At 36.8% G+C, this 19,874-nt stretch overlaps 1 protein-coding gene across 2 annotated transcripts in view; it reads right to left on the minus strand.

Moving 5' to 3' along the window:
- Nucleotides 1-19,874, minus strand: part of LOC150106609 (membrane-associated guanylate kinase, WW and PDZ domain-containing protein 1-like) — a 494,883-nt gene that overhangs the window by 353,654 nt on the left and 121,355 nt on the right. The gene's annotated exons all lie outside the window — the stretch shown is intronic.

The following is a 19,874-nucleotide window of genomic DNA, read 5'->3' on the forward strand; positions in this document are numbered from 1 at the left end:
CCTCTGCTTGTAGCTACGGGCCACAAGGGTCATGGTTATACTCAGTAGGCTACTGTGACGTTGCTTCCTCCCAAAACAACAGTCCAGACCGCCAGGCTCCTGCATTGCCGGGAACTGTAGATCCTGGGGCAAACAGTAATACCTCGGGGATGCTCTAACACCCAAAAGCATATCATAATTTATACCAGGAAATGAAAATACATTGTAGTTATCTACGAGTTCTTCTTCTCCCTTCTAATATATATTCGAATTACAGAAACGATTGCCTTCAGATAGATACACGTTGGTTCAGAATTATAATAAAATTTGTTTCACACTATATCAATATCTATAAATGACACTTCAAACAGCGCACCAAGGAATTTATTAATTTTTGCCTTCATCATTCATTACAGCATCATACACATTTGGTGTATGATGGCTTTAAAATTAATTTCTAGTAATAATGTATCCTTGTCAAAGAAATACGTGCAGCTGGTATTCGCACACGTCAACGTTAAGTGGAATAATAATAATAATTACATTAACTCTCCTGGAGCAAGATGGAAATAGAATAAAGAAAATCTTTTCTCAAAAATTTGGCCTCCTGATGTGTAAAGTATTGTTACTCTACAGAGACCTAGAAATAACCTGAATTCTAGGATATTGTTATCTTCATTTTAAAATAATTTTAAAATGCCATTATTGTGTTTGTGTTAAATAACTGTAATATTTATTGCCAATTTCGTGGCGGCAATAGCTCTCTTGGAGTCAAAGACTCATGGAGGGATAGAGGTTTATACTATTATTCAATTCTATATTATATATGGATTATACAAATTAATACAAATGTTCACAGGGTCTTCTACAGACTGATCACAGAAGTTCTACTCCATCTGCAACCAAAACCAGATTTTAAGGTTGTTGTGGCACACATCCCTAAGTTATGGCTTGTCTAACTTATGTGTAAATCTGGCTCTGCCTACAACATACCTATCATATTAGGCCTTAGACTTATTCACACTCGTAGGATCTACAACATATTCAGAAAATGCATTCATCTCACTCTCCATTTCTCATCTGATTATTCACCACTTATTTTCTTGTTCCTTCTTTCTGTTCCATCATCTAAAAAAATCTCTCATATCCATTCAGTAAATATCTCTCAATGGCTCAAATATCTCAATAATACCATCCCTTTATCTTCCACTTGCAAAACTCTGTGGATTACATGTCTTCAATCTATCCTCAAAGTTAACATTCTGCAGTCCTGAAAGTTTCTTCATCTCCTCCAAATCCCACTGGCCAGATTCAAACATAGCCCAGATGTAGAATTATCAGGACATTATGCATTAGGACCACTACCATTTTATCCCTAGTGATTAATGTTCTTCTTAATATTGCAGAAGTCATCTTCACAACCTTTGAAACACTCCTTGAATTTGAAATTTCAATCCATTATCACCCCAAAGATATTGTGCTTATTTTTATTAAAAACAAAACAGAAATGTTATATATTAATGATATTAGTGAAATTATGCCAGCCTGGTTGGCTGATGGTTAGCATGTCTGCTCTTCAGCCAAGAGGGTTCAAATCCTGCTGTGGGCATGGATGTTTGTGATTATCCTACAAACTTTGTGTGGACAGGGAATCTGCAACCCTACCACTTATTCTAGCAGAAGACATCATTGCCAAAACCGTGTACGTATGGCAGTGACCATATGGCATCTACAGACGTCAAATGTGATTTTTTTTTTTTAATTTAGTGAAACTATGGGTAAATTATATTAATAAAACACGAAATATTAAAAAATAATAAAGTAAAAATATTAAAAAATTTAATAAACATTTTACAGTTACTCCCTAAAAATATCATCCCTTCCTACACACCACCAAGCTGGAAAAGTAAGGAAAAATGCAATGGAAAGTTTTGGATAAACATGTATTTCAACTCTTATCCATAATTATTAGATTTTCCCTATCAGGAGAAATTCCCAACTAGATCCATAGGAGGTAGGTGATTCTCATCACCTAATGAAATACCACCACTACCCTGCTTACTAGAAGCACCCCCCCCCCCCAAAGTGGCTACTGCCACATTTAGTCTTCATAGTATGGTCTCTGGTTTCTGATCCCATATCTCTTCATGCACTCAGAGCAGGTAACATACAACACTATTTATTTAGGGAGCCAATATATCTTCAATTTGAGGTTACAGCAGGTTGAGGTTATTATTATTATTATTCCTGACACCTCCAAGCAGTCCGGAGACTCATCGCGGGAGAACACCTACAACTGTCTCAACCACTACACCGAACCTCTACTACGAATCATCTCCATCAACGCTATCTACTGCCCACTTCCACCACAACTAGTATTTTTTGTCTGTAAATTGCATGTGTTCTGAAGAGCCGATTTGTTTGTATGCGGGATGAAAAACCCTGCTACCTCCATATCAGATCGGCTAACTCACCTTTGATTGAAAATCGTCCAGATAAAGATTCCTCCCATCGCGACGAGAATCAAACTTAGGCCTATTCCAATCGAAGGGCGCAATGTATCGTCGTTCTTCCAATTGCGCTATGGAGGCGCTTAAAAGAAAATGTATGGATAGCGTAATATTGAATATAGGTTTACAGGTTTATATAGGTAATATAGGTTTACAGGCCATCAGCCAGAAAATAATCCTGATGCCACTTACCCTGCGTTTCTGGAGGGGATCTGAGTATAGCAGTGTACAGGGGATATTACTGTCAAGGATATATATGGATATTGACTTGGCACTCCCTGTGTGGGAGCCAAGTTCATCAGGTTTTTGTCCTCACAATGCACACATCTAAGTTTTTGACTTAGATGTGTGTATTTTGTATGGGTTGGATTTGTGCAAATAGAAAGATAAAAACAGAAAAAATGAATATATATATATATATATATATACTAAAACTAGATACTAAAAATCACAAATTTAAGTTCAGATTGTCTCTAATCCATTGGACTGCATCCGGGGTAGCCTGGAACAGGTCCATCAATGTGCACTTAAAACTCTGCAGTGGACAGTCCTGGATAATATGACTGATGGTCTGTTGATCAGCACCACAGTCACATGTCAGTGATTGATGCAAGCCCCCACTTGTACATCATGGTAGCACATCTGGCATGGCCTGTCCTGAGGCGGTTGAGTGTGCTCCACTGTCATCTAGGCAGGTCAAAGCCAGGGGCCTTTGTTGTGGAATCTGTAATGAGGTGTCCATTTTTTATTGTTGAAGTAAGCCAGCGATTCTTCCATTCAGTTTCAGGAGAATATATATCTGGTTGCTGAGTTTTCCAGATCGGGTTGCGGGACTTTAAGCGAATAGGTGGTAGATTTTGGAGGCCCTCATGGATGAATAAGGTGTTATTTCCCATACATTTTATCCACTCTCTGTTAGCGGCAGCTTTCCTCCTTATGCCTGGTGGTATGATGTTAGAGAGTGTTGGTAGCCATTCAACAGGTGTAGACTTTATGCAAACCGTGATAATTCTCATGGTATTGTTAAGTTACACATCAACATGGTGACTCGAATACCACACAGGAACACAGCATTCTGCACAAGAGTACACTAGGGCATGGGTAGCAGATTTTAAAGTGTGCCCCCCCCCCCCCCAGCCCGAACACACAAGCTTCCTGATGATATTATTCCTGGTTTTTAGCTTTTGGCAGATATTTTCAAGGTGTTTTCTGAAGGTTAAAGAGTGACTTAAGGTGACTCCGAGATATTTTAGGTTGGGGTTGTGCTTCAAAGTTTCTCCTTTGAACTTATGAATGAGATCTTCAGCTGTTTATCAGCTTGATGATTGTTCAAGTGAAATGTGCAAACATCAGTTTTAGAGGGATTTGGGCAGAGACGCCATTTGGTGTAATAGTCGTACAGAACTTCACGGTCAGAACCGAGCACAATATCAGCCTCTTTCGGGTGTTTAGTCTGAGTTGCCAATGCCAGATTGTCTGCGTATGCGAACTTTCGGGATGAGGTTTGTGGCATGTCACTAATGTATAAATTAAAGAGGAACGGAGCTAGCACAGAGCCCTGTGGTAGTCCATTTTTTAGTACTTTAAAGGGACTATTTTTACCATTAAGTTGTACCTTGAATTTACGCGTTGATGTCATGCGCTTTAGGATGTTAATCATCTTTGGGTCTTGTACTACAGTTGCAAATTTCTGAATGAGTCCATTCACCCAAACTGTGTCGTATGCAGCGGACAGATCTATGAATGCTACTGAGGTTTTAAGACCTTTTTGAAAGCCAGCTTCTATATGCATAGTGACGGCAAGTACTTGATTGCAGCAACTGTGAGAGTCTCTGAATCTGGCTTGTTCAGTTGGTACTATAGCATTAATCAATGATAAATTCAATTATAGAGTAATCATTCAAAACGTTTATAGGGAATACTCAGTAAAGATACTGGTCTATAGTTTGCTGCATCAGTGGACTCTTTTCCAGGTTTTAGGATGGCTATAACTTTGATCCTCAGCAATTCCTTTGGAATGTTCCCACTTTCTAGAATTTTACAGAAAAACTGCAAAAGCCACTTACGAGCATTACTTCTAAGATTTTTAATAAACTCAGAGTATATACCATCCAGTTCTGCTGCTTTGTTATTTTTCAGTGATTTAATTGCTTGAATCAGTTCGTTTTCAGTGAATAGAACTGAGAGGTGGTTATTTTGTTTGACACTTCTATAAACATGGATATATTTGGTCCTAATTTCTTTAGAACAGGATGCACTAATCTTTACGTTGTTAGATGTTTGCTGGATTCTAGTTGCTATGTCTTTAGGAGTGATCTCCTTGACTTCTTTCTGCTTAGAAACTGATGCAGTTCCGAGTTTTTGTAGTTAAGGCCTGTAGTTTCGTAGTTGTTCATTAAGCATTTCTAAAATTCTTTTTCCAATTTCAGGATCTGGATCTTTTTCATATTTTTTGAATAGTTCCTCAGTTTTAGGAGTCCAGCATGGGGGTGTACTGTTTCTGAAAACCTCTCGGTATACATCGTTTTGCAGCACCTATCAGTACTCTTACAAAGCATTTGTAATTTTCAACTTCAGGTCGGACCCAATAGATGTTAGATTCAATTTGTTTAGAGTACTGTTCCCAGTTAGCTTTGCAAAAATTCCATCTTGGTCTTTCCACAGATTGTATAATCGGGATTTGTGTTCCTATAGTGACTATAACAGGTCTATGTTGAGATCCTGGAAAGTTTTCAAGAACTTTCCTATCAGTGGAAGGATTATCCTTGGCGTTACAAGTGGTAAAGCAGAGGTTAGGGGTTGAGTCTCTCTTCCATCTACCTGATTTAAAAGTTCCAAAGTCTTTTGCATCAAAACCCAGTGATAGCCCAAGACTTTCAGCCCATTCCATCAGTCTAGTACTGTTGATATAATTTCTACAATAGTCACAGGAGTAATGTGGTTAAAATCTCCTATGTAAACTGCTGGATGTTGGTGAGCAGGAAGAGCTGGGATAGACCAAGTTTGTTTTGTTGGTTTATAAACTGACACTATGGTTGTGCCAGCTACCTTTGCTGTGATCAATGTTATTATGATTACCATAATAACAGTAGTGAAATGATAAGCTGATATTTAAGTTGCAGAACATGGGTCTGGATGTCAGGTTGGTCAACTGGATTCAAGATTGGCTGTCTGATAGGTATCAGAGAGTTGTGTATGGCAGGGCAATTTCAAGGAGGCAGAGGGTTACAAGTGGGGTCCTCTCACAGGGCTCAGTACTGGGAACTATACTGTTTAACCTTTATATCAATGACATTGTCAGTGGATTGCAAGGGGATAGTCAGATTGTTTGCAGATGATGTGAAGCTGGGAAGGGTTATTAGTAATAGTGCAGATGTGGTAACCCTGCAAGAGGATTTGAATAAGCTAGACAGAGGGGTAAATGAATGGGGATGTCGGTTTAATGCAGCAAAATGTAATGTCTTGAGGTTTGGGACACATCGATGGGATGCTGCATACTCTATTGGAGGAGCTATACTGGAGGAAGTAGGGGAGACAAGAGATCTGGAGTTGATGATTGATAGAAACCTGAAATTTAGGGGACATATTGCAAAGGTGATGAAGGTAACACAGAGGATTGCTGCTATAATGAGAAGGACAATGACCAGCAGAGATAAAAGAGTTATCATTCCATTGTATAAGACTCTGATCAGACCACACTTAGACTATTGTTCACAGATTTGGCCACCAAGATTTGAAGGGGATAAATTAACTATGGAATGGGTACAAAAGCGGATAACAAAGATGGTTTCAGGACTGTACAATGTTAGTTATGAGGATCGGCTGAGGGAATGTAGACTGCAGAGTTTGGTGGATAGAAGAAGGAGAGGTGATATGATTGAGACTTTTAAGCTGTTGAGAGGTGGTTGCAGGGCTGACACTGGGGAGTTCTTTCGCTTAGTTGAACAGCATGAAGGAGTGATGACAAGGGGTCATTCCTGGAAGTTACGAAAGGAATCTGTGAGCAAGAGGGTGAGGAGTGGTTTCTTTGCATGGAGGGTGGTTGACCATGGAATGCATTGCCTGTTAGAGTGGAGAGAGTGAGAATGGTCAATGAGTTTAAGGAGTGGTATGATAGACTTTTGTGTTTCCTAAGAGGGAACTCCCATGATGAGTCTTGATAGACTGTGTTTCCTAGGAAGGACCTCCTGCAAAGAGTCTTTTGACTCCATGGAGACCTGAATAATAATAATAATAAATACACTAACAAAAAAGTTGAAAACATACATATGGAGCATTGCGTTATATGGTTGTGAGGCCTGGACTCTAACAAAACAAGACATGAAAAAGTTGGAGGCATTTGAACTTTGGTGCTGGAGAAAGATGATGAAAATTAGTTGGACAGAAAAGAAAAGTAATGAAGAGGTTCTGAATATAGTTCATGAAGAGCGGTCATTAATGAAACACATCAATATGAGAAGAAAAAGCCTAATTGGACACCATTTGAGGCATGGGGGACTGATTACAGAAATAATGGGGGGGGGGGGGAACTGTAGAAGGAAAGAGGCCACAGGCAGACCAAGAATTTCATATATAAATAACATAATGATGCTAACTGGCACTAAAAGTTATGAAGAGATAAAAAGGAAAAGTCACAAGATAGGATGTTGTGATGTGCTGTTATATTTACCAATTTTTGAATTGACACCAAAGAAGAAGAGAACAAAAAAGTGAGTGATATTATGGATCATAAAAAATCTCCTGAAAAAAATAATAAAAATCATAAAAATGCAACAAAAAAACATAAGAAAACCAAAATACAACAATAAAGAAAAAGGAAAAAAGAAAAATGAAAAAAATCTACAGAAAAAAATACACTTTTTCACTTTCCTAATATTTGTTGCCTCAAGTCAAAAGTAAATTATGTGCATGATTAAATACATGATCTGCTATTTCTCACAGAACTTCAACTAACAACCTTAACAACTATCTACCACACCAAATGAACTGCATTCCTTCCATATGAATGGCAATGCAAGTACATAAGTCAGATCTGACAATTCATGACAGATATTATTGAACTTAGAAAAACCTATTTATAATAAACTATGGCTCAAAAATTTCTTTCTACACTTTGTTGATTTAATTTGTGACTTTATTGCTCTTGTTAACTCTGATAGCCACTGTCTTCTCTCTGATTATTTATTATTATTATATGGGTATCTCCATGGAGTCAGAAGACTCATCACAGGAGACCTACACTAACTTGTGTACACACAATACCTATCATATCTCGCTTTAAACTCATTCACTTTCAGGGAACTGACAACTAATTTTGGCAATCCATTCCACTCATTCACCACTCTCCAAGCAAAAAAAATCTAGTCCAAATACCTTTACTAACCACACTCTTACACAACTTCCAGAATTGACCCCTAGTTCTCTCTCATATATTGAAATTTTCCTTTGTGTCAATCTTATAGAGCCCCTTTATCAATTTCCTGCAGTCCAGTCCATCAAAGTAATATTCAGTATGTAGTATTTTCAACCTGAAGTGCATAACCTTACATTTTGCACTTGACACAATTGACAACCATTATCCTTCACCCACAATGCCAATTTATTTAAATCATCCTCCAGAATGATTTAAATAAATCATTCTGGAGGATATCAACATCACCTTCATCAACTATTACCCTCTCATCAAGGTAATAGTTGATGAAGTCCCTAATATAGATGTTCCATAACCTAATTAACCAAATGACAAGATCATCTTTCCTTCTCTAACTTCATAGATCAGGCCAGAAGAGATGCCGAAATATCTGCAGCTCGTGATCTAACATAAATGTCCATGAACCAACTAAAATACTAGATAATCCTCATCAATCTCTCACTCAATACTCCTAGACCTTTTCTTAATTAGCTCTCCCTCCAAATATGCAGAATATATTAGGTTTCCTCTTGGTGATTCCAACCATAATCTTTTCCATAATTTCCTTTACCATAGAACCTCAATCCTGTGTTGGTACTTCAAATGGTACCGACTAGGCCTCCACAATTTCTATGCTTCTTTCCATGGTCTCATTAATATTTCCACTCTCTTGATACAAACACTTGCTCTGGCAGAATAACCTTGGTGGAATGAGGACTTTCATTTGTTACTGTAATAAAGGCCCTCATTCTTCCATTCCAAATGAAACTCCCAACCACTATCCAAGCCCAGGTTCTATAAAAGGTGTACTAAAGCAGTCCATGATAAAACTTCAGCACATCTTTAAATGGCTCAATTCAAAAACCATTTCAACTCATATATATATATATATATATTAAAAAAAGAAAAAAGAAAAGCATCCAAATCAGAGTAAGAAAGAACCAAAAGGGATGCCAAAGAGAAAACGTACTTCCTACTCAAATGGCAGTTGAGCCATTTGGTTTCCATACTAAGGCTATTAAATAGAACTTTTGCCCTTTTATACTTCCATCCGCCCTCACATCCAGATAACACCAAGGTAAAATCACTCAAAGATAAGGATGACCTATTGGCACTGGCTCATCCTCCAACTGTTGTATAGGCAAGCGTTCTTCAACCTTTTTACACCTGCGGACAGGGGAAAATAGGAGAAATATTTCGCGGACCAGCTGACGGCTAAGACAGAAACATAAACCAATGTAAATAGTATTTTATTTATTAAATCCAATGTTATAAAATTATAATTTTTAGCTAGTGCAACATCTGCTGCTGCTTAGAGGTTAGAAAATTTGATATACGTTGCTGGAGCATTGTTTCTGAGAGAAGAAGAAATATTTGGAAATTTTTGGCAGACCACCAGGAAATTTCCGCGGACCGCGCACTCAGGAAAATCATCAGTCATTATACCATGAACAACCTACACTGTAAGCCACCTTTGAATTTTTGCCAGAAGGACATTAAGAAAATTCCTCATCAGTCTGAATACCAATAAACCTCCAGGTCCATATGGTATCCCCCTATCAACTATGCTCAAAATTTGCTCTCCAGAATTAACACCCATCCTGTATCGACTATTTAAACTTTCATATTCATCACATTTAATCAAGAGCATTAAAGGAAGTCTATATACAGCTCATTCATAGAAAAGAGTAAGCTGTTAAACTGTCATCACATTAATGCTCTCTTCCCCAATCCCCTCAAAAACAATGGAGACAGTTATCAACAGTCAACTTCTTCCTGGAGTCTCACCAATTAATTAGTGATTACCATTATGTACTCCACCATTCCTGTTGCACAGCAGATCTCCTAGCTAAACTTACCACTTCAGGACATAAGCCATGTAGAGATCTGAAGAAATTCATGTGGTTGCTCTTGACATTGCAAGGGTATATGATCAGGTCTGGCAGTGGGACCACCTTGCCAAAATGCTATGTTATGTTCTGCCTTCAGTCCTTGCAATTTATACTCTCAAGTTTATAATTGTTGACTGTCTGTAATGATTTTTTTCCTCTCTTTAGATTTTTAATAGTGCTAAGGTACCTCAGAACTCTAGGATTTTACCTACACTATTCTTCCTATACTTCACAACTTTCTCTTACTGACTGACCACAAATACTATCCAGCATTTTCCAATGACAGTGTGTACCATTTCTCTTCTTCTTCATTTGATAAACCATGCAGTTCTCAAATGACTGAAGCTTTAGGATCTTCCATAATAAATGTCAAAAATGTATATCAGTAATTTTGTCAAATATGTATGTTCCTAAACAGATTTATGAACATTACTACTTTGATTATCATAACTAAAAAAAGGGAAAAATCTTACCAAAAATAAATAAATCCTCTCACAGTTTTTATGTAACAGGCAGAATTCTTTTAGCCTTAACTTTAAAAGCAACTCAGCTTTTAAAAGTTAAGAATGCTGAGTGCTCTTAGGCACTCAGCCTCTACCCAAAAATATCATCAATAGTTGAGTTCATGACCACTAATGATTTGTAAATTTCATGGGTGACAAAAGTATGACAGAACTACCATCATCTCACATTCCTAACTTTAACGTGCATCATTGTCTAAAATAATGTGAGTTCTAAGATCAATTTTCCTATGTTGTAGAATTTAAAAACCTGACTTTCTACCTTAATGCTCTCATTTTCTCAACAATCTCTAGATGCCCATGTGCCTCCAAATTCAAATGCAATCCATCTCTTGCATACAGCTCTCTTCTGTCTTCAAATACATTCTAAACATTCGGACAATTCTCACTATTAAGTCATTCATTATTGCTGCTCTCCTCCTCCTGAATTCTGTATTATCATATCTGGGCAATACACTCACTGCCTTACACTTTTCTGCTGTATAGTTCCTAACATTAACCTCAAAATCTCTTACCACCCAATTCACACTACCCCTGAGAGCATTTGAACCAGTCACTGCTATCATCTCATACACATTTTTATTAGTAGCCACATCATGCCAAAGACATGAAAGTTATTTGTTTATCCAAAAACATTCATAGTTGAATTGTTCTCGGTCTCAAAGTCATTCTGCAACTCAGTTCTTCATGCAAATTTTACTAACATTATACACAGAAAAGTTGCTTATAATAGTGATATTTCTACAACAATTATTTCAATAGTTCTACACATTATATCCTTGTTGTAAAAGCAAATATTAACAAAAAATGTTAAATGTTACTTCAATAGTTTGGGTAAGTGTTCCTGTCAGCACAATGTTTTTGTTAGTGTTTGATAAGGCTGGTCACTTCAAAAGAAGTCACATTAGTCATAGTAAAGTATTTCACACAGAATAGTTCTTTCAACTTAGGAAACAGAATAAGTCTGGAGGGTTTACATCAGGAGTGTGGGGATGAGGAAGCATTTACCACCTGCATTTTTCCATAAGATCAGATACTACATGCAAACATGTGGCCTTATACCAAGGGCTCTAGTCACAAGCATTTCTGTCAGATGTTTGGCTGCAAATCTCCAGGTGCAGATGTTTTGAGGAAACTTCTTCTAGTATGCTGTTGATGTCACAGACAACTCTGCAGATGCTCTGTCTGTTGTTATTGATTCATTCTTGATGTAAGACATTATTATCATTAGCTTAACCATCAATTGTTGATGCAACATTTTTTTTCAATAAGGAGAGAATGACTGGCATAGTACTAATTTCTGACAGATAGTATTAATGTGGTTTATCTTGTCATTTTGAAAGGCTACATAAACTTGATCATTTAGTTCATCTATCCTCTGATTCCTGTTGAGTGTTATTGTGTTTCTTTAGTAATTCTTCAGTAGTTTGTATTATCCATTTCCATTGGGTTATGAAGCAGTCTTGGTGACCAAAGTTTTTGCTACCACTTCATGAATGGATTGTACGATACAAGTGATGGCTCTTCAGGCATTGAACCTTCAGTTTGTTTATTTTGTAATGCCTCTTAACACTGAATTTGTATGGCAAGAAGAAGAAAGAAGTTTCCAATGATACTTGCTATTCTTGTTTCAGGTTTAAAAGGGCTGAGACAAAGAGTTTAGCTCTATACTATTTTAAGCTCTGCAATTTTGAGCTGATCTCATCCATTTTGCATTGATAAAAATATGATCTACTTGTGATCTTGTTCAATTTGGATAGTCCAAAGTTCATTTTCTTCAAGGTCTGTGTGAAAATTTGCCTGGTAAATTGACAAGGTTTTGTGTTGCATAGCTCACTTAAAAGATGTCCATTTTCATTTGTGGTACTGGAGCATGTGAGAGCTAGTATATTTTTTGTAATTCCTGAAACATCTGATCCTATTTGTGCATTAAAATCACATTAAAAACTTTTGGATTGGAGTTTAAAGTTACGGCCATGCTATTGGAGATTTTGGAGATGGTCAACAGAAGGATCTATGGTTATATCTTTATCCAAGTCTTCCACCCATTCCACTACAAGATTTGTCTGCTGATGTATAGATGAAAGTCCATTTTTTGCAGCTTAATGTGATTTCATTCAATTCAAAATCAGTTCTCTAATGGGATTTCAATGTAGACTGCATGAAGGTTGGCTGAATCTGCTCCAGTGCAAAGTTCATGAAACATGAGCAGATTCTTCCTGAGCTGGTGTTTTGAGCTTACCTGTTCTTTCTTTAGCTTGTGTACTTTCTTGATGGTTTTCACTGATAGGCTTCATAACTTCTCTTAGAGAAAAAGAAATTAAGACTGCACCAACAGGATTTTCTGGTCATAGACCAAGAAATGAATTATTAAACAATGGGACATCAAAAATAAGGGGAATAAAATTGTTGCATTGATTGATTTTATATACCTCAAAAATAGTTCACAAAAGGTGATAAATTCAGTGGATAAAGAAGATAAATATACAGTGGTGTACTTGGATTTTTCAACAGTCTTTGATAGACTGCCACATAACAGATTGGTAGATAATTTGAAACATATGGATTAGATAACAGAGTACTGATTGGCTATCCGAGTGCCACAGAGATCTGTTGTGGGATCATTACAGTTTAACTTGCATGTTAATAACACTGCGACTGACTTAACTGTGCAGCTGTTAAGCCAGCAATGCATAGCTGGGAAGAACTACGAGGGTGGTCTGAAAAGTTCTCAGCCTAACAATGAAAAAACGAATTTATAATTTCAAAATTAGTTTTTTATTTTTCAACATAATCTCTCTTAAGACTAATACATTTATTCCAGCGATGCTCCAGCACCATTATCCTGTAGTGGTTCTCAGTAAGATCTGCAAAATACCCATGCTGAACAACCTGCTTCTATCCACTGTTTTGACAGCTGTTTGGATTCTGGTGTGTAATGGTGAAATCTACAGCTGCAATCACCTCTTCATTCGAAGAAAAACGAGCGAGGAATAGTTTTAGTTTTGGGAAGAGATAGAAGTCAGAGGGAGCCAAATCTGGGGAATAGGGTGGATGTTCCAACAAATCATAGTGCAGATACTTTAATTTTCCAATTACCAAAACACCTTTGTGGGCAGGTGCATTGTCCCGATGAAAGATGATTTTTTTCTTCTGCAAATGGGTCTTTTCTCATGAATTTTTTCGTCTGGTCTGGTTAAAAGATTGCAATAATATTCCCTAGTTATGGTTTTACCCTTTTTAAGATATCATATTTTTCGGACCATAAGACGCACCTTTTTACATAGAAAAATCGAACTTAAAATTGGGGTGCGTCTTATGGTCCGAAGGTAACATTAAAATACGAATCTTTACACTGTACCGAAGCTGTTAGCGAAGTTCAATTACTGGCACAATATGTTAATAAAATTAGTAAGTACACCACTGAAGGTAGGTACCTAAGTGATCTCACTGCATGTGGGTGAATCACCAATTTAGAGCATAAATAGTCATTAGTGTGTAAACACTAATGACTATTGACGGTTCATTTGAATTATTTTTTATAACTCGTTAAAATTTTTATCTTAAAATTAGAAAAAATGAGTGTAAAACAAAAAAGACTTTCATATAACATGAGTTATAAATTAAATGTGGTAAATTATGCAAAACAATATGGAAACAGAGCAGTAGAAAGACATTTTGGTCCACCACCAACAGAAAAAATGGTTCGTGAATGGAGAAAACAAGAGGAACAATTAAAACTGCTATGTAAACACAAGAAAACATTCCGTTCGCACCTAGAAAAATGGCCAGAATTAGAAGTATAAATGAAAAATTGGGTAACAAATCATCAAAACATGGGAATATCTGTTTCTAAGAAAATGATCATTTTTGAAGCGAAACGATGGGCAACTGCTAATGGAATTTTAGATTTTACCGGATCACTGTCTTGGTGCTTTAGATTTATGAAAAGACATGAGTTATGCATGAGTACAAAATCCACTCTAGCCCAAAAAATGCCGGCTGACTATGAAGCTAAAATTATAGAATTCCATAGATTTGTCATATCAGCGAGAAGGAAATTTAACTTTGAGCTTAATCAAATTGCGAACATGGATGAAGTGCCTCTAACTTTTGATGTTCCTTCAAATCGGACAGTAGATTCAAAAGGCACAAAATCAATAGTGATCAAAACAACAGGTCATGAAAAAACTCACTACACTGTAGCTTCAGCTTGTTGCGCAGACGGAACAAATCTACCCCCATGTTAATCTTCAAGAGAAAAACGTTACCGAGAGATGAAATTCCTCATGGCATTATTATCCACGTTCAAGATAAAGGCTGGATGGACGAAACAGGAATGAAAAATGATATGAGCAAAACGTCCAGGTGCATTGTTTAAAAAGCCTGCGATGTTAGTGTGGGATCAATTCAGAGTGCATAAAACAGAATCAACCAAAAAGCTTCTAAAAGAAATGAATAGAGAATTAGCTGTCATTCCTGGAGGCCTTACAAGTCAATTACAACCCTTGGATGGATCTATTAATAAACCATTCAAAAATTTTATGCGGGAAGAGTGGAACAAATGGATGGCAAAGTCAAATCACAATGTTACAGGACATATGAAACAGACAACAAGTTCAGAAGTATGTACTCGGGTGAAAAATTCATGGGAAGCTGTGAAAGAAGAGACAATTATAAAGTCATTTAAGAAATGCAGGATAAGTAATGCAATGGATGGTGCCAAAGATGACGCAGATTTTTGAAGGGAATGACAACAATAGGTCAGACAAAAGTAATATGAACGGTGACATTAACGAGACCAGGGATAGTACCGAGAGTGAAGATGAACTGAATATTGCTAATACAAATGATTGTAACAATAAATAAAAATTAAGTAAGAATTTGTAAATATATTTATATAATAAAATTTTTTTTTCTAAAAATCATCTCATAAATTTGGGGTGCATCTTATCGTCCGAAAAATACGGTAATTAATAAACAAAATGCCTTTAGCATCCCAAAACACCAGTGCCGTGACCTTTCCTACTGATGGAACTGACTTTGTCTTGTTTGATGCTGAACAACTGGCTTCTGTCCACTTCTGTTTAGATTCTGGTGTATAATGGTGAATGAATCCAAGTCTCATCCATAGTAATAAATTGATAAATTCTTGTTAAAATGCTCCAAGCACTGTTCAGAGATTTTCATGCAACTGTGTTTTTGATCTGCTGTGAGCAAGAGCGGCACCCATCTTGCACAAAGCTTTTTCATTTGCAATCCTTCATGCAAAATATATCCTACACGTTCCTTTGAAATGCGTATAGTCTCAGCAATTTCATGCACTTTGACTTGCCGGCATCCAATACTATATTGTGCACTTGATCAATGATTTCTGGTGTTGTTACACTTTTTGGACGTCCTTCACGTGGATCATCTTCAAGGCTGGTACGGCCACGTTTAAACCTGGTAGCCCATTTCTTAATTGTCAAAAACGAAGGAGAAGAGTGCCCATAAGATTTATGAACTTCGAATGAATTTCTTTGGGCGTTAAACCTTCTTTTACAAAGAATTTTATAACCGCACGATACTCAATTTTATCCATTTCAAGGGATACAGACAACACTTTTGCTTCAGACAGCTGTATAAAACAAACTACTTGATAGAATGACTTGTAAATTTCACATGATTGCTTATGACAGATGTACCAACTTAGAAAAAAAAATCGTGCCAATAGTGCCACCGTCTATGGCAGAGAACTTTGAGGCCGAGAACTTTTCAGACCACCCTTCTATGAAAGTAGAGCAGATGTAACAGCCTTGTAGGAGGATCTCAATAGATTATGTGAATGGACAAGTGAGTGAAGTTATCAGTTTAATGTTGCAAAGTGCAAGATTCTTGAAATTTTGTGGGAAAGTTGGAATGCAGAATATACAGTTAATGGGGAAATTTTGAAGGAAATGGAAGAAATGAGAGAGATCTGATAGTGATGGTAGACAGAGACCTGAAGTTTAGGGGTCACATTGCTAGAACTGTAAGAGCATCACAATAGATTGTGGCAGTAATGATGAGGACATTGGCATGCAGAAGCAAAGAGGTATGGTTCCACAAGGCTTTGATCAGGCCATATATATGGACTACTGTGCACAGATGATTGCCTGATTTTTAGGGGAATGTACTAGAGAAGGTCAAAAGAAGGTTTACTGAGTTAATGTCAGGTCTATGAAATGTCAGATATGAGGAGAGATTGAAGGAATGCAACTTACAGAGCCTTGGGAACAGAAGAAGAGGAATATGATTGAGACATATAAGTTGGCAAGGGCTGGAAGTTTTTTCACTTGGTTACACTTTAAATTAAAGATGACAAAAAATTATATTCTTAGTTTAATGTTAATGAAGGATTAAACCACCCCTTGTACTTCATGTGCTAGCATTGTTTGCTTACACATGGATAAAGGATTAAACCAAGAATATAATTTCTTGGCATCTTTAATTTAAAGTTGGTAAGGGGCTGTTACCAGACAAACATGGAGGAGATTTTTTATAGAGTAGAGAGAAGCAAGGGTAAAACTAGAGGCCATAACTGGAAGATGTATAATGAGAGTGAACAGGGAAGTGAGAAGCAGGTTCTTTGCATGGAGAATGATTTGTTAAGTGGAATGCATTGCTTGAAATTGTACAGAGTGCAGAAACTGTGAATGGGTTTAAGGCATGGTTCAATGATCTTTTAGATTTTTTCCATTAGGGACCTGGAACATAAGTACACTGAACCAAGACTTTTTTTATTTTTTTGCTTGATGTCTTCACTGAAAAATTTCATAAGTGCAAGTCAAGTAGGTGATTCTTGTTCTACAAGAAGTGAAACAGGAAAAGGTGACATTCATAAGGGTAGCACTCATTATTGAGGATGCAAGGACAGTGAAAAACAGCAGGCCCATTCTGTTTTAACCTCCCTACCGGCCAATGTGGATGAAATAGACACCAAATTGCACTTCTTATCCATGTTATTCAATGGGTTTTAGAGCTTCGTATCCAGATTTATCTGGACGTCTATAGACGTCCTGGCCAGTTGGGGAGGTTAATAGAAATGCTAGTAATGTTCTTCTTCTTTTGTATGGGGTTCAATTACCTAAAAATATATAAAAGCTCATAAATCACCAAGAAGTGATAATTATGACTGAAGAACATATAAAAAGGTGTGAGGAGAGTATAGTGATTTGGCTGTTTGAGATCCTGAACATTTTCCATCATAGTGGTAGAGTTATTATTATTATTATGGTTATTGAATGGGCACCTCCTGTGTGAATAGTCTGGATCTTCCAAACTATTCACACAATATTTATCGCACATCTCTTTGAACCCATTGACAACGAAAGCATTCACAACTGACTCTCGTAATCCATTCCACTCATTCACCACTTTCCAAGCAAAAAATCTAGTCCTCATACCCCTGCTAACCACTACACTCATACTCAATTTCCAGAGATAACCTCTCGTTCTGCCTCTATTTAACTGCTGAAATATTTCCTTTGCATCAATTCCATAAAAATCCTTTTAGTAACTTAAATGTTTCTATCTCTTTTTTCTATTCATCATATCTCTTCCCCCCCCCCATCAATCAACTTTTGCAACCCACAAACCCTTAATCTACCCTCATAGGAAGCATTCCACAAACCACTGACTATCTTGGTCACAAGCCTCTGGATTTTCCATTAGTTCCTCTTCCCAAACAAACCTAGGTGACCAGACCAGAGCACAATAATCCAGATGTGGACATGTCAAGGCCTTATAAAGAAGGATGATAACTTCCTTATTTATCACTGCATGTTAGTGCGTTCTTCATTAACCAAGAAATCCTATGAGCTACATTGGCAATCTTAGCAATATGCTTTCTAAATTTCAATTCTCTATCTACTAGCACCCACAAATCTCTAACTTCATCAATTTCCTAGAGTACAATCCATCAATATGGTACACAACTTGTAATCTTTTTATCCAAAAATGCATAACTTTACACTTTTCTGCATTAAACTGATGCCCATTATTTTTACTCATACTGTCATTCTATTTAAATCATCTTGCAAGCTCTCTACATCACCTTAATTAACTATTACACTTGACCAGTTTGGCATCATCAGGAAACAACTAATATTTCCTTGAAATTATTTTCTTTATCGTTTATATACAAATTAACCAGTAGTGGCCCAAACATGGAACACTGCAGTACACTGCTAGTCACCTGCTTACTTCTGGATTCTGCTCATCCATATACTTTTTGGTATCTGTCCATCATATCCATATTATCAGTTTCGTATCCATCCCCTACTTGTTCCAAATGCATAACAGAGATCCATGTGATATCCTGTCAGGCAACTCTCAAAGTTCCCAGAGACTTCACCATAAGTATTATAGTACCTATTTTTAAGAAAGGAGGTATGATGCATACTATACCCAAAAGAATAAAGGATCTGGTTGACAAGCAACTTAGAGATGAAGAAGGTAGATTTAGAAAAGGAAGATTCAGTATAGACCAAATATACTGCTGTCCAAAAGCGAAGGATGAACCACATTGTTACCTGTATATGAAAAAATTTTCATTACTACAACCAAATGTGGACAAATTTATTGTCAGCATACTAATAAATTATATTACACAAAAAATGTGTTAAGTTTCTTACAAATTAAACTGCAATATGTTTTTGCCAAAAGTTAACAATTTCCTAAGAATGTAGTTAAGGAATTAATGTACAATGCTTACAGAAAACTATGCAGAGAGACATTTCAGCATAGAATATGTCCACCCCGAACTGCGATGCAGCTCTCACAATATCATGCTATGCTTAGCATCAAATGATTCAGGAGTTCTAATTTACTTTCTATCCTAATTTACCATCTGCAATACGCACAGTGAAGCATTGTCCTGAAATACTCGTGCTGACACCTCCACAAATTTTAGAAGAACCACTCAACAGTGATTCAAACGAAGAAATTGAAGATTTCAATGATGACAAATACAAAGTGGCCCACCTGAACCTTTTTTCATAGACTGATTTAAATGACTTGGTCAGAGATTTGGGTCTTCTCTGACCAAGTCTCTAAGGAATCTGCAGAACTGCTGGGCTCGAGACTAAACGAAAAGAATTTGTTAGCCCCTGGCACTTCGTTCTCATGATTTAGATATAGGGAAAGAGATTTTCTTCCTATGTTTCAGAGGAAGGTGATTTAGTTTACTCTAGCGATATTCCCGAACTGATAAGCAAATTCAACATAAAATATGAAGTCATCGATTGGAGGTTGTTTATTGATTTCTCAAAAAGAAGCCTCAAAGCTGTGCTTCTCCATAATTATAATAAGTATGCTTCAGTACTAGTGTTGGTGTCATTCTTTAAAATTCGTTTAACTGTGTTTTAAGTGGTGTTTGTAATGACTTCAAGAGGTTGCAAAAATTCACCCAACATTTGATTAGCACATTCCATGCATTTGAAAGAACGATACAAAAATTTAGCATTCATTCTCAGCAAACTTAAGTACAATGATCATGGATGGACAGTTTGCAGTGATCTTAAAGTTATGATTTGGGGAC

This window comes from Typopeltis vanoorti, chromosome 5 (assembly GCF_054136105.1).
Source record: "Typopeltis vanoorti isolate ZY-2024b chromosome 5, IOZ_Tvanoo_1.0, whole genome shotgun sequence".
Lineage (NCBI taxonomy): Eukaryota > Metazoa > Arthropoda > Arachnida > Uropygi > Thelyphonidae > Typopeltis > Typopeltis vanoorti.